This window comes from Hylobates moloch, unplaced genomic scaffold (assembly GCF_009828535.3).
Source record: "Hylobates moloch isolate HMO894 unplaced genomic scaffold, HMol_V3 SCAFFOLD_2, whole genome shotgun sequence".
NCBI classification, from domain to species: Eukaryota; Metazoa; Chordata; class Mammalia; order Primates; family Hylobatidae; genus Hylobates; species Hylobates moloch.
In genome coordinates, this window is record NW_026652277.1 from 133,528,768 (window position 1) to 133,546,024 (window position 17,257).

Consider the following 17,257-nt stretch of genomic DNA (forward strand, 5'->3'; position numbering starts at 1 on the left):
TTACACAGTGGTTGTACCCGTTTACATTTCCACCAACAGTGTAAAAGTGTTCCCTTTTCACCACATTCACCCCAACATTATTTTTATTTTTTATTTTCTGATTATGACCTTTCTTGCGAGAGTGAAGTAGTATCACATTGTGGTTTTGATTTGCATTTGCCTGATAATTAGTGATGTTGAGCATTTTTTCTTACGTTTGTTGGTCATTTGTATGTCTGCTTTTGAGAATCGTCCATTCATGTCCTTAGTCCACTTTTTGATGGGATTCTTTTTATTTTCTCACTAATTTGTTTGAGTTCCTTGTAGATTCTTGACATTAGTCCTTTATTGGATGTATAGATTGCAAGATTTTCTCCCACTCTGTGGGTTGTCTATTTGTTGATTATTTCTTTTGCTGTGCAGAAGCTTTTTAGTTTAATTAAGTCCCATCTATTTATCTTTGTTTTTGTTATGTTTGCTTTTGGGTTCCTGGTCATAAACTCTTTGTCTAAGCCAATGTCTAGAAGCATTTTTTCAATGTCATCTTCTAGAATTTTTATGATTTCAGGCCTTAGATTTAAGTCTTTGATCCATGTTGAGTTGATTTTTGTATAAGGTGAGAGGTGAGGATCCAGTTTCATTCTTCCACATGTGGCTTACCAATTATCGCAGCACCATTTATTGAATTGGGTGTTCTTTCCCCACTTTATGCTTTTGTTTGCTTTGTCGAAGATAAGTCTATTGTAAGTATTCAGCGTTATTTCTGGGTTCTCTACTCTGTTCCATTGGCCTATATGCTTGTTTTTTTGTTTTGTTTTGTTTTCTTTTCTTTATAATACTACCATGCAGTTTTGGTGACTATGGCCTCATAATATAGTTTGAAGTCAGGTAATGTAAAGCCTCCAGATTTGCTCTTTTTGCTTAGTATTCCTTTGGCTATGCAGGCTCTTTTTTGGTTCCATATGAATTTTAGGATTGTTTTTTCCAGTTCTGTGAAGAATGACAGTGGAATTTTGATGGGAATCGCATTGAATTTGTAGATTACTTTTGGCAGCATGAGCATTTTCACAATATTGTTTCTACCCATTCATGAGCATGTGATGTGTTTCCATTTATTTGTGTCATCTGTGATGTCTTTCAGCAGTGTTTTGTATTTTTCCTTGTAAACGTCTTTCACCTCCTAGGTTAAGTATATTCCTATGTATTTTTTTTATTATTATTATTTTTTTTTGCAGCTGTTGTAAAAGGAGTTGAGTTCTTGATTTGATTCTCGGCTTGGTTGCTGCTGGTGTATAGCAGGGCCACTGATTTGTGTACATTAATTTTGTATCCTGAAACTTTGCTGAATTCATTTACCAGTTCTAGGAGCTTTTTGAATGAGTATTTAGGGTTTTCTAGACATATTATTATGTCATCTGCAAACAGTGACAGTTTGACTTTCTTTTTACTGATTTGGATGCCCTTTATTTCTTTCTCTTGTCTGATTGCTCAGGCTAGGACTTCCAGTATTATGTTGAATAGAAGTGGTAAAAGTGGGCATTTATGTCTTGTTCCAGTTGTCAAGGGGAATAATTTTAACTTTTCCCCATTCAGTATGATGTTGGCGGTGGGTTTGTCATAGATGGCTTTTATTACTTTAAGTTATGTCCCTTCTATGTTGAGTTTGATGGGGTTTTTAATCATATAGTGATGCTGGATTTTGTCAAATGATTTCTCTGCATCTATTGAGATGATCATGTGATTTTTGTTTTTAATTCTGTTTATGTGGTATATCACATTTATTGACTTGAGGATGTTAAACCATCTCTGCATCCCTGGTATAAAACCCACTTGATCATGGTGGATTATCTTTTTTGACATGCTGTTGGATTCAGTTAGGTAATATTCTGTTGAGGATTTTTGCATGTATTTTCATCAGGGATATTGGTCTGTAGTTTTCTTTTTCCATTATGTCCTTTCTTGGTTTTGGAATTAGGGTAATACTGGCTTCATAGAATGATTTATGGAGGATTCACTCTTTCTCTATCTTTTGGAATAATGTCAGTAAGATTGATATCAGTTCTTCTTTGAGTGTCTGATAGAATTCATCTGTGAATGTGCCTGGTCCTTGACTTCTTTTGTATGTAACTTTTAAATTACCATTTCAGTCTCACTGCCTGTTATTGGTCTGCTCAGAGCCTCTGTTTCTTCCTGGTTTAATCTAGGAGGGTTGTATATTTCCAGGATTTATCCCTCTACTCTAGGTTTTCTAGTTAATGTGCATAAAGGTGTTCACATTAGCCTTGAATGACCTTTTGTATTTCTGTAGTATTGGTTGTAATATCTCCCATTTTGTTTCTAATTGAGCTTATTTGGATCTTCTCTCTTCTTTTCTTGGTTAATTTTACTAATGGTCTATCAATTTTTTTCTTTTCAAGAAAACAGATTTTATTTTATTTATCTTTTGTATTTTTTTGTTTCAGTTTCATTTAGTTCTTCTCTGATCTTGATTATTTATTTTCATCCACTGGGTTTGGGTGTGGTTTGTTCTTGTTTCTCTAGCTCCTTGAGGTGTGACCTTAGATTGTCTATTTGTGCTCTTCCAGACTTTTTGATGTAGGCATTTAATGCTGTCAACTTTCCTTTTAGCACCTTTTAGCACCATCTTTGCTATATCCCAGAGGTTTTGATAGATTGTGTCACTACTATTGTTCAGTTCAAAGAATTTTTTAATTTCCATGTTGATTTCATTGTTGACATAACAATTATTCAGGAGCAGGTTTTTTTTTTTGTTTTTTTTGTTTTTTGTTTTTTTAGACGGAGTCTTGCTCTGTCACCCAGGCTGGAGTGCAGTGGCGCGATCTCAGCTCACTGCAAGCTCCACCTCCCGGGTTCATGCTATTCTCCTGCCTCAGCCTCCCAAGTAGCTCGGACTACAGGCGCCCGCCACCACACCCAGCTAATTTTTTTTTGCATTTTTAGTAGAAACGGGGTTTCACTGTGTTAGCCAGGATGGTTTCGATCTCCTGACCTCGTGATCCGCCCGCCTCAGCCTCCCAAAGTGCTGGGATTACAGGTGTGAGCCACAGCACCCGACCAGGAGCAGGTTATTTAATTTCCATATCCATGGTTTTGAGGGTTCCTTTTGAAGTTGATTTCCAATTTTATTCCACTGTGGTCTTAGAAAAATACTTGATATAAATTTCATTTTCGTAAATTTGTTAAGGCTGGTTTTGTGGCCTATCATATGGTCTATTTTGGAGAATGTTCCATGTGCTGATGAATAGAATGTATAATCTGCAGTTATGGGGTAGAATGTTTTGTAAATATTTATTAAGTCCATTTGTTCTAGGGCATAGTTTAAGTCCATTGTTTCTTTGTTGACTTCCCATCTTGATTACCTGTCTAGTGCTGTTGGGGGAATATTGAAGTTTCCCCACTATTATTGTGTTGCTGTCTCATTTCTTAGGTCTAGTAGTAATTATTTTATAAATTTGGGAGTTCCAGTGTTAGATGCCTATATATTTAGGATTGTGATATTTTCCTGTTGGACTAGTCCTTTTATCATTATACAATGTTTCTCTTTGTCTTTTTTAACAGCTATTGCTTTAAAGTTTGTTTTGTCTGATATAAGAATAGCTACTCCTGCTCGCTTTTGGTGTCCATTTGCATGGGATACCTTTTTCCACCCCTTTACCTTAAGTTTATGTGAGTCCTTATGCATAAGGTGAGTCTCCTGAAGACAGCAGCACTTGGTTGGTGAATTCTTAACCATTCTGCCATTCTGTATCTTTTAAGTGGAGCATTTAGGCCACTTACATTCAATGTTAGTATTGAGATGTGAGGTACTCTTTTATTCATCATCCTATTTGTTGCCTGAATACCTTGGGATTTTTTTTATCATGTTGCTGTTTTATAGGTCCTATGAGGTCATGTTTTAAGAAGATTCTATTTTGGTGTATTTCAAGGATTTGTTTCAAAATTTAGAGTTCCTTTTAGCAGTTCTTGTAGTGCTGGCTTGGTAGTGGTGAATTCTCTCAGCATTTGTTTGCCTGAAAAAAAAAAAAAACTGTACCTTTCCTTCATTTATGAAACTTACTTTCACTGGATCCAAAATTCCTGGCTGATAATTGTTTCATTTAAGGAGGCTAAAGATAGGACCCCAATTCCTTCTAGCTTGTAGGATTTCTGCTGAGAAATCTGCTGTTAAACTTATAGGTTTTCCTTTATAGATTACCTGATGGTTTTGTCTCACAGCTCTTAAGTTTCTTCCCTTCATCTTGTCTTTAGATAATCTGATGACTATGTGCCTAGGTGGTAATCTTTTTGTGATGAATTTCCCAGATGTTCTTTGAATTTTTTTGTATTTGAATGTTTAGATCATTAGCAAGGCCAGGGAAGTTTTCTTCAATTCTTTTCTCAAATAGGTTTTCCAAACTTTTTAATTTTTCTTCTTCCTTGGGAACACCAATTATTCTTAGGTTTGGTTGTTAAATGTAATCCCAAACTTCTTGGAGGCTTGGTTCATTTTTTAATTTTTTTTCTTTGTCTTTGTCAGATTGGATTAATTTGAAAGCCTTATCATTGAGCTCTGAAGTCTTTTCTTCTACTTACTTCAACTTGATTGTATTGCTGAGACTTTCCAGTGCATTTTGCAGTTCTCTAAGTGTGTACTTGATTTTCAGAAGCTGTCATTGTTTTTATTTATGGTATCTATTTCACTGGAGATTTTTCCATTCATATCCTGTGTCATTTGTTTGATTTCTTTAAGTTGGACTTCACCTTTCTCTGGTACCTCCTTGATTGGCTTAATAATTGACCCTCTGAATTCTTTTTCTGGCAATTCAGAGATTTTTTCTTGGTTTGGATCCATTGCTGATGAGCTAGTGTGATCTTTTGGGGGTGTTAAAGAACCCTGTTCCGTCATATTACCAGAATTGTTTTTCTGGTTCCTTCTCATTTGGGTAGACTATATCAGAGTGAAGATCCAGGACTCAAGGGCTGCTGTTCAGATTATTTTGTCCCACAGGGTGCTCTCATAATGTAGTGCTCTCCCCTTTCCCCTAGGGATGGGGCTTCCTGAGAGCTGAACTGCAGTGATTGTTATTCTCTTCTGGATCTAGCCACCCAGTAAAGGTACCAGGCTCTAGGCTTTTACTGGGGAGTGTCTGCCGAGAGTCCTGTGATGTGATCCAACTTCAGATCTCTCAGCAGTGAATACCAGCACCTTCTCTGGTGGAGATAGCAAGAGAATGAAGTGGACTCTGTGAGGGTCCTTGTGATACAGAAGTGCTGGGAAGGGAAGAGTGTGGTCCCTTTAAATGATACAGAAATGGGGAAGAGAAGTGCTGGGTAAAGGAGGGCATGGTCCCTGGCTAGGGCTGTATCCCCATGGACCTAGGTGAGGACAGGCATTTCCTGCCCAAATGTTGCATTTCGCAAGACCATCTTGGCCTTCCATGCTCCCATCCTGTGCCTATAAATACCCAAGACCCTAGCGAGGCAGAGACAGAAGCAGCTGGACATCAAGAGAAGCACATGAGAGGAGGAACACATAGTAGCTGGACATCCAGAGAAGCATACCAGCAGAGCAGGCACTGGCACACCAGCAGGCCACAGACTGGCAGAATGACACAGAGGTTGGTTGGAGCAGTTGGAGGAGAGCCCAGGCTGCTGAGCAGCCTGACTCCAGGGGACAACCTTTCCACTCCATCCCCCTTTTGGCTTCCCCCATCTGCTAAGAGCTACCTCCACTCAATAAAACCTTGGACTCACACTCTAAGCCCAGGTGTGATCCAATTCTTCTGGTACGCCAGGGCAAGAACCTGGGATATAGAAAGCCCTCTGTCCTTGCGACAAGGTAGAGGGTCTAACTGAGCTGGTTAACACAAGCTGCCTATAGACAGCCAAACTAAAAGAGCACCCTGTAACACACGCCCACTGAGGCTTCGGGAGCTGTAAACATCCACCCCTAGAAACTGCCGTGGGTACAGAGCCCCACAACCTGCCTGTCTATATGCTCCCCTAGAGGTTTGAGGAGCAGGACACTGAAGAAGCGAGCTAATCCCCCTGCCACACACTCTATGAGAGGGACAAGGGAACTTTTCTTGTTTCACTTGGTTGTATTTTTGTTAAGTGCACTAGTTTTGTGTTGGCTGGCCTCTGCCAGGAGGTGGCACCTTCAAGAGTGCATCACCTGCAGTAGCATAGGGAGGATCAGGTGGTAGGTGGGGCTTTGTCTTTGGCCACCAGAGAGGGTAGATGAAGACCAACAGGTCGGGCAGGGTTAGGGATGTCTCAGCTCAGACTCTCTTTGGGCAAGGCTTGCTATGGCTGCTGTGGGGGATGGGAGTGTGGTCCCCAGGCCAATGGAGTTATGTTCCCAGGGGGGATTATGGCTGCCTCTGCTGTGTCACCCAGGTCACCAGGGAAGTGGGAGAAAGCCAGCAGCTGCAGACCTCACCCAACCCCCATGCTATCCCCCAGCCACTACCACCATGCCCCACCAACAGCATCGAGTTTATTTCCAGGCAGCTGGTTAGCAGGGCTGAGTACTTGCCCCAGGCTACCAGCCTCCCAGCTGAGACAGCAAGCTGACTCACAATTCCTCGCTATCCCACAGAGCCTGGAGTGGTAATCTATCTGCTTCAGAGGGTCTGTGGATTCTCTTGGCTTTCCTGGTATTTTCCTGCAGTAGTGCCTGGAGCAAAAGTTCACAATATGGGTCTCTACTTAGTGCTCTGTCCATCCAAGTAGGAGCTGCAAGTTAGTCCTGCCTCCTATCCACCATTTTTACTTTGCATCTTATTTTAACTAAATAACTGTTAAAACTATCCATTCTAGCTTTCTTCTATTGGCCAATGAGTGTCTTCGGATCCATCTTGAATATCAATAAACAAAAAGGGAACTAGTAATATAGTATAGTAGTACTGTAGGCATGACTCAAGACACCCCCATCATAGCCCATTCTCAACTGCATCTTGACTTCTGAACATAGTATCCAGAAAAGGCTTATAATTAGATCTTTAAAGGACCTAAGTACTACAAAGATTATGGGAGTACCCATTTATAAGTCAAAATAAAAGTGATAAGCACACTATATAGTTCAATTCAATCTTATTTTTCATTATTATTTTGACCTTTTTAAAATACAAAATATGATTTTTTTCCAAAAATTACTTTGGCATTTCCACATGGCTAATAGCACATGCATATACTTAGTTCATCTACTGGATAATCATTACACTTTGCAACCCCTCTCAAGTTTAACAGTTCTGGCAAATCTCTCAGATGCTTTGGTGGTCATTTTTGTTAAATGAAATAATTTACTGTAACAACATACTCTCCAATTTCATTATTTGTTTAGCATAGACTTGAAGAGAAAATTTTATAAATCTGGATGTGAGCAAGTTGTTCATAACTGAGAAGTTTTCCCAGAACACCTACAGTGCTGCTTTCTGTTCTGGATGGAAAATGCTCTAATGTAACATGTAAAGTGACCTCTTACTAGTGATACTCATATTATTAATGTCTACTTTGACAGAAAGAAATGAAATTTGGGTGAGCCATTTCTAAGGATGCTGCTTTGGGGCTAATAATGTGGCTGAATGCATTAGGTACAGGCAATATATTTTGCTTGAACCTGCTTCACCTTCTTGGATCAGAGGAAAATGTATCTCTCGTTTACTCTGGCTTCTGTTCCTTCTCCAAAAGTTCAAAATCTAATACAGTTCCCTCCGCATGTTTTTCCTAAGGCAGAAGCATTCCACAGCACTACCACACGTCGTTCACTTTTAAATTGTGATAATTTCATGCATTTAGAATTCAGAGTTCTCCTGATGTTGGAGACATCTCTTGTGATGTATTCCTACCATGCAGCTGTGAATTATCCCACAGTGTTCTCCAACACCCCCTCTCCATTCTCTCCTTCACCATATGGAGCAATGACACAAGCAGTAACGAAACATGAGTCAGTAGCATTTTGAAGACAACTCAAGAGATGGCTCAAAGCTCCTAACCACACTTTCTCCTTCCCATAGGTAGCACTTTTGCTATCCCAGAGGGCGTATATCTCTCCACCAGCTATGGTTTCAGTGCACACAAGGGTGGTCTGTTGGACAGCGCATGCGCAGCTCTAACACTTCACCCATCTGGGATCCATATAGAAAATATAATCCACCAAGAAAGCCACCCACCCTAACTCATAATATCCAAATTAGCCAAAGACATTTGGGAAGGGCATATCAGACGTCACCTGCAAGAAAACCTCTAGACAGAGTCCTTTAACTTATACATAATATATCACTTCAGTGGTAAATATTAAGTTTATAAGTAAAATATCAAACTACATTATCAAGCAGGCTATAACTGGTGGCTAGACTTGTTTCCTCAGAAAACTCCTAGTATAGCTCCACATGAGTGTCTACATGCTAGTAATAACTTGTTGGGATACTAGGTTTCTCTGAATGATGACTTCTCCCAGGTCAATAGGTCAGTGCAACTTCTGTCTTCCTAAGGTAGAGGCCGTTCCTAGTGATTTCTTGTCTGTCAAAGGATCTTGGTGCCAGGACATAAACTTTAAGTCAAAACAGTGAAAGGTTTGGTGATATGTCTGATTGTTTATTCTCTACTTGTGGAAACTGATGCACCCCCTACCCCCACCTCCAAAAAAAAATGTTTGTAATTATCTAAGGTTTCTTAGCAGAACTAGGAGTGGGATGTATGGGGTTAAATAATGGCCCTCAAAAAGATATATCCATGCTGTAACCATGCAATCTTTACATATAACCACATAAGGCAAAAGAGTGAATATTAACTTCTAAGGCAAAAGATGCAATTGAGGTATGGATTTTGAGAGGAGGTATCATCCACCCTGAAGTATGTAAGTAGGACTTAAGTGCAATCACATGTATCCTTATAAAAGACAGATGGGGGTAGTTTTGACAGAGAAGAGCAGGAAGTAATGTGACCATGGAGACAGAGATTGGAGTGATGAGACCATAGTTCAGGAACACTGAGGCAGCCACCAGACACTGGAAGAGAAAAGGAGCCAACTCTCTCCTGGAGCCTTGGAGGTTGCACAGTCTTGCCAAAACCTTGACTTCAGACTCTGGCCTCCGGAACTGTGAGATAATAAATTTCTGTTGTTTTAAGGCACTAAGTTTTTATGATTTCCTACAGCAGCCACAGGAAATTAATACAGGAGACAACAAGTCTTTACTAGATTTGTGTCCACATCTTGTTCTGTGATATTTTGTTCCATACCCTTTAAGAGTATTAGAAAAAACATTTGACCAGTGACAGCATAGACATTACCCTTTGAGGTAATTAAGAGTTCTCATGTTATTAGAAGACTTGCCAACACACAATTGCCATCTACAATTAATTACCTCATCCAAATTAGCCAGTACTTGCGAACAGTTTGTGCTTCCTGATGGGGGATAGTGGGTGGGGACATCAGTGATATGTGGAAGCACCTCCAAATGGAAAAATTAGTCTTAAAGGAGATTTGTTCTTCCTTTTCCCTCTCTAAATACATTAAATGCAGGAAATCAACATGGCACATGGATACATATGTAACAAACCTGCACATTGTGCACATGTACCCTAAAACCTAAAGTATAATTTAAAAAAAAAGAAAAAGAAAAAAATAAAAAATAAATAAATAAATAATGGGAAAAAAAAAAGAAATACATTAAATGAAACAGAGAATCACTGGCTTTCTACCTAACAGGCAAAGACACCTTCAACTTGGAATATCATGTTGTCTTCAGACATCAATAATTCTCTTCAGCCTTTAGAAATATATAAATATTGCAATTATGGCAAATTTCTTCAAAACACCACAATCAGCAATGACTGAGCTCCAATCCGTTAGTTAACGGTCATCCATCCTGATGCATTAAGTCATTGATCTATGACAGGGTGATGCTCCAAAATTCCTTCCCCCAAGGCCATAGAACTCTATCTGCATGGTGCTGCTCCCCTTTCAGGCAGCCCAGAGTCTACTCAAGAATAAAAAATGCAATCCCCACCCCCACCTCACAGCCCTTTCTCTAGCTCTCTCCATTCTTCAAGTGTCAGGAAGTCACCCATGTCAAAACTGCTGATATTTCACATCCACCCCTTCCCTCCACATACAACCTGCACGTGAAAATATATTAGGAAATTCTTCTGGATCTCCTGGCTTATATTTGACTGTATACATTAGTGCACAGGGTGGATATATGTAGTTTGGGCAGATACCACTTAACTGCACATTGCCAATATAAAAAGTATAACGTGTGACATAGGTGGGAATTTGTCCCAATTAGTACATGTCTCCTCAGGTGTGCAGAAGCTATGTAAAGCTCCACAAAAGAGTCCCCAGTTTGTCTAAGCTGCGGAGGTCAATGCCAAATGTTGAAGTGGATTAGTAGAACAATGGCATCAAAGTGTTGGACACTAGTTACTCTGACTTTTCTAAAGACCAAAGATTCTGTTAAGAGCTGGTTTAGACTCTACCACAATATGACTTAAGTGTTGTGAAAATCTTGATAAGAAAGGTTTTTAGGAAGCAAGCTTTAATGTCAAATAAATTAAGCCATCTATATATTGTGGGAGGAAGGTCTGCAGATCCATCGTTATTGAAACAAAAATCGAGCTAGAGAAGAAAATAGAACAATAAATTAAAATGACATACAAGGAAGGCTAAAAATCCTACTTTGATGGCACCATCTGTCACAAATTTAGAGCAGTGTTTTCAAACTTTAGTGATTACACAAATTACCTGGGGACCTTGATAAAATGCAGATTTTGATTTAGTATCTGGGGTCAGGCCTAAGAGTCAGCATTCTCAGCAAGCTCTCCAGGGTTGCATACTGCTGGTCTGAGGGCCACACTATGAGAAGCAAAGCTTTATAGCATGTGCAAAGGTCTGAAATAATGTACTACCTTTTTCCAGTTAATTATGACAGCACATATGCTGCTCTTTGGTCTTGATTAGTTCAGTGCACTCAACTATAAGCTTATCTACAAGACTAGAAGAGCAATGTTGAAAGCTGATGCCTTGGACCGTCTGTTATTGCAGATTCCATATTATGCTGTACTCCTTCCATTAGAAGTTGATGCGTTACAAGATCTCCCTGACCAAACTCTCTGGTTGATCAGATCATACAAAGTGACTTGCACCTTATGGTAGATACCTGATAATAGAAGACAGTGACTAAGGGTTTCATACTGATAACAAGCTATCAATATGAGTTAATAATAAATAAAATAAGGAAAATCTTATTGTTCCTCTAGAAAGTAGCTATTGCAGGATCATGACCAATGAACATATTGTTCTTTGCAGAATTTGTCCCATCAAAGCATTAGCTAGAATCTGTTTCTTGCAGGAACATAACAGGAAAAAACTAGAATTCATTTTTGTTCAGAAAGTATTTGAAAGATTCATCAAATTCTAAGCAACTCACCATAACTCACCGAATTTTTTATGTTCCTATAGAAAGTGGATGCAAAACTTTAATCAAGAACCATACTGAACAGAAATGTATTGACTATATTTCAAAATTCAAAGGCTTTCTGATTTTATATCAAACCACTACTGCAATAATTATAGTTTTGTTCTACCGACAGTGATTCAGTGTTATCTCAGGTGACCTCAATTTGTCAGTGGTGCCTAATCTAAGTAATAGCAGAACAAGACACTGAATGAGAAGGAAAAGAGCCTGACACTAGTCCTTCCTACTGGGTCAGCACAGGTGGAGGATTGTGGCAGAGCAGATGAAAGGGGCTATTCAAAACCCCTGAAACATAGGGGCTTGTTTTCGGAGAAAGTATTGTGAAAATTTTCTAAATTTCCCATATATTAAAGTATTATAATTATGATTTTTTATCTTATACATGATTCACTTATACTATAAAATATGACCATAAATGTGCCAAACAAATTTGGGAATGAGACATCTAAGAGGATTAAACTGAACCTCAGGAGTTAAGTATTTTGACAAAGAAAAAAGAAGAGGCTAAAACAGTAATAGACAGAGCCATATGGTGAATTCACATCTTTTCAGTCCAGCTCTTTGTACAGTCAGCCAGACTAACCTTCAACTTATCTTTTCATGTTAAACAAATTGACTCAATCCTGCTGAGTTTATAATGAAGCAATATGTCTTAATATCTCCATTCAGACTTAACTAAGACAACCCAAACATATTGTGGATGTTAACATATTGATATGGTTTGGCTGTGTCCCTGCCCAAAATCTCATCATGAGTTATAATTCCCATAATCCCCACAGGTCAAGGGTGGGACCAGGTGGAGGTAATTGAATCATGGAGGCAGTTTTCCCATGCTTTTCTTGTCATAGTGAGTGAGTATCATGAGATATGACAGTTTTATAAGCATCCTGCATCTCCTTTGCTTGTACTCACTCTGTCCTGTCACCCTGTGAAGACGGTGCCTGCTTCTCCTTTGCCTTCTGCCATGATGGTAAGTTTGCTGAGGTCTCTCCAGCCATGTGGAACTGTGAGTCAATTAAACCTCTTTCCTTTATAAATTACCCAGTCTCTAGTATTTCTTCATAGCAGCATGAGAATGAGCTAATATAGTAAATTGATACCTAGGTAGTTGGGGGGCTGCTGTAAAGATACCTGAAAACATGGAAGCAACTTTGGAACTGGGCAACAGGAAGAGGTTGGAACAGTTTGGAGGGCTCAGAAGAAGATAGAATGATGTGGGAAAGTTTGGAACTTCCAAGAGACTTGTTGAATGGTTTTGACCAAAATGCTGATAGTGATATGAACAATGAAGTCCCAGCTGAGGTGGTCTCAGATGGAGATAAGAAACTTCTTGGGAATTGGAGCAAAGGTGACTCTTGCTATGTTTTATCAAAGAGACTGGCAGCATTTTGCCCCTGCCCTAGAGATCTGTGGAACATTGAAATTGAGATAGATGATTTAGGGTATCTGGTGGAAGAAATTTTTAAATGGCAAAGCATTCAAGAGAAACCAGAACATAAAAGTTTAAAAAATTTGCAGACTGATGATGTGATAGAAACAAAAAACCCATTTTCTGAAGAGAAATTTAAGCCAACTACAAAAATTTGCATATGTAACAAGGAACAAAATAATCACTAAGACAATGGGGAAAATGTCTTCAAGGCAGCCCTTCAGGGCAGCCCTACTCATCACAGGCCCAGAGGCCTAGGAGGGAAAAATGGTTTCATGGGCAGTGTCCAGGGCCTCTCTGCTCTGTGCAGCCTGGGGACATGGTGCCCTGTGCCCCAGCTGCTCCAGTTCCAGCCATGGCTAAAAGGGGCCAAGGTACAGCTCAGGCCATGGCTTCAGAGTGTGCAAGCCTCAAGCCTTGGCAGCTTCCATGTGGTGTTAAGACTGTGGGTACACAGAGGTCAAGGACTGAGGTTTTGGAACCTCTGCCTAGATTTAAGAGGAGGTAAGAAAAGGAATATGTATGCCTTTGCCTGGATATATATATATATGATTCTGCCTGGATGTCCAGGCAGAAGTTTGCTGCAGGGGTGGAGACCTCATGGAGAACCTCCACTAGTGCAGTGTGGAAGGGAAATGTGGTGTTGGAGCCCTACACAGGGCCTTTGCACTGCCTAATGGAACTTGTGCAAAAAGGACCTACATTCTCCAGACCCCACAATGGTAGATCCACTGCAGCTTGCACCATGAGCTTGAAAAAGCCACAGACATTCAATGCCAGCCCATGAAAACTGCCAGAAGGGGGACTGTGTCCTTTGAAGCTACAGGGGTAGAGGAGCCCAGGGCTGTTGGAGCCCATCTCTTACATCAGTGTGACCCAGATGTGAGTCATGGAGTTACAGGAGGTCATTTTACAGCTTTAAGAGCTGACTGCCTTGCTGGATTTCAGGCTTGCATGGGGCCTGTAACCCCTTTCTTTTGGCCAATTTCTCCCATTTGGAATGGGTGTATTTCCCTGATTCCTGTACCCCCATTGTATCTAGGAAGTAACTAACTTGCTTTTGATTTTACAGGCTCATAGGCAGAAGGGACTTACCTTGGCTCAGGTGAGACTTTGAAATTGGACGTTAGAGTTAATGCTGGAATGAGTTAAGACTTTGGGAGACTGTTGGGAAGGTGTGATTGGTTTTGAAATGTGAAAGGGGCATGAGATTTGGGAGGGGCCAGGGGCAGAATGATATGGTCTGGCTGTGACCCCACCCAAAATCTCTTCTTGAACTATAATCCCCATAATCCCCATGTGTCAAGGGTGGGACCAGGGGGAGGTAATTGGATCAGGAGGCAGTTTTCCCCATGCTGTTCTCATAATAGTGAATGAGTCTCATGAGGTCTGGTTTTATAAGTGTCTGGCATTTCCCCTGCTTGCACTCACTCTGTCCTGCCACCCTGTGTAAAAGGTACCTGCTTTTCTTTTGCCTTCCACTATGATTGTAAGCTTTCTGTGGCCTACCCAGCCATGTAGAACTGTAAGTCAATTACACCTCTTTCCTTTATAAATTACCTAGTCTTAGGTATTTGTTTATAGCAGCATGAGAACAGACTAATACACATATCCATGCTGCACTTCACACATTTATACCACTAAATTCTTCTTTGCTAATATTTATCATGATGGGCCAAAGTGGAACTGCTGCAATTGGCCATTTGATATCTAAGTCATGCAAGGTACATGCAGACAAATGTGATATTGCCATGGAAAGCACAAAAAATAGACTTACCAACCACAAAATATTAGAAGCATCTCCTGTCCAATTGATATTGTTTAATATATTTGAAGACTGTGTTCCTTTAAAAAATGAAAGCCATGAAATGAAAGAAATCATAACTGTTCTCTGGCTAGCATAATCAAGAGACAAGTAAAATTTTTTTCACCCACTATCAGTCTGGTTTCTCCAAATAAACAGAAGGAATAGAAGACACACACACACACACACATGAGATTTATTTTAAGGAATTGACTCACACAAGCCTAGAGGAGCAATATTGAAAGTTATAAAGGCCGAGAAGTCCCAGGATCTGCAGTCGGTAAGCTGGAGACCTGGAAGAACCAAGGGTGTAGTTCAAGTTTGAGACTGAGACCTTGAGAACCAGTGGTATAAGTTCAGTCCAAGTATACGAGAAGATGGATATCCTAGCTTAAAAGAAAAGTCAGGTAGACAGAAAATTCTCTCTTACTCCATCTTTTGTTCTATTTGGGCCTCCAATGGATTGATGAGGCCCACCCATATTGATAAGGGCAATCTGCCTTACTCAGTCTACTGATTCAGGTGTTAATGCCATCCAGGAACACCCTAATAGACACACCCAGAATAGCATTTAACCAAATATCTCGTCACCCTGTACCCCAGTCAAATTGACACATCACAAATTTACCACCCCTTGTCAAATTGGCACTCACACATTTCCTTAAATCATATTTAATCTCCAAAAAAAGGACAATAAGAAGATAATAATTCAACCTAACATAATATAACTATTCTACATACAACCAGAAATACACTAATTTATTCTCAGAAGAGGAGGTGAAGTTCTTAAATGATGGTTACTCTTCTCCTTGATATTCTGCAACTTAAATACTATGATGTAAAATTAACAATACTTAAATACTATGATATCAAGTCAATACATTTTATGTTACATGATAGAGGAATAAGAGGAAGAAGATAACAAAGCAATTTGCTATATGCATACATACTCATGCACACACAATATTCATAATAAAATAAAAAAGAAATAAGTTACAGTCGTTTCTGTAAATGGCCACATGGTGCTAGCTGGTATTTACAACTGCCTTCTTCTGTGATTCCATTTTGTATACCCTTTGTCTTCAGTAAGTACCTCAGTTGGTCATGGTTCTTTCCCTGGTGGAGTGACCCGAGCTTTATTCACTAGTAGAGCATGGTTTAGTCTCATAAAATGGTGCTTTTTAATTATTTTAATGATTATGTCCCTCAAGAGTATACAAGGAGTAACAGTGTAACACCCTGCTTTCTGTTTACATCCAGTAGAGTTCTATAGTGGTTCCATAGTAGTTTGTCATGTGTGTGCATGATAGAAAAAAATAAGAAAGTTAAATGTAAATCATTTTATAATATTTAAGCTGTCTTTTAAAATGTGGACTAATTCCTTGCCTTTTTATTTATATCCCAACACAGCATTTTCCTTTTATTCTAAGTTCATTCTCTTTGCTTCAGAGTTAATAGCAATGTCCGTTTAACATCAAATCTCCAAGAACTCATTATATGGGTCATCATTTTATGCTTTGGAGAATTCAACCTTCCTGAACTGTGAGTCAATTCTGATTTCTCAATATCTATGCAAAACAGTTGCTAAATGCTAATAACATAGAAAATGAAATATACTCAATCATCATTTGGAATTTTTTATGAGAGAGACCATGAGTGAAAATTTAATTCTACACAATTGTTATGAGCTCATATATCTGCTCTGCTTATAATTACCACAATCATTTGCCAGCTAATAGAATAATCATTAGGAACAGATAATTTAATAATATGTACTCATTAATTGTTCTATATATACTTTCTTGACCTTTGAGTGAAAATAATCCCTTGTAGATATATTAACTGTGGAGATTAAAAAGGGGAGGGCTTGAGAATCCATAGTTGGTTGTTGCAGATGCAGAAAGAAATATTTTCAGTTTTCCTAGTAGAGCCAATAGAGAGATGAAAGGAGGTCAGAGATATGCTAATCTGCATCAAGATGTGTCAGACAATGGAGAAGATTATGATATACTGAGTTAATGTCACTGGTTATTAAGAGAAAGATTCATAATTTAGCATTTCCTACTAAAATTTTATTATAAGGAAACCAAGACGTACTGAGGAAGGGCCATCAAGCTCATCTCCTGGAATTATTTTCTTTTTGGCTTAATCCATGCTGATTACCATCACCCATTAATGACTCATCAGGGGAAAAGTCTTACCTTTTTCTATTATTTTCATTGCACCAACTTTAATTAAATGTATTCAGCTATTGTGTAACAGATGTTTTATTAATAACGGCTCAAATTGTCATGGAAAAATGTCCTGTTCAATAGTGTCATCATATCAAATTCAGGATGGAGAAAAAAGATTTAACTCAGAATCCAGGTTTCGTATTAAAAAAAAAAAAAGCTGTAGTCTTACACATCTTTGTCTCATTGTCTCACTGTAATTACTGCTACCACTGGTGATCACCAGAAACTGACATTGTGAACAGTATTACTTTAAAAAGGAAGCTCCAATGCACTACAGTGACATTACCCTCTTGTAATCTATGTCCTTTGAAAAGCCAGAGTTTAGCTTTCC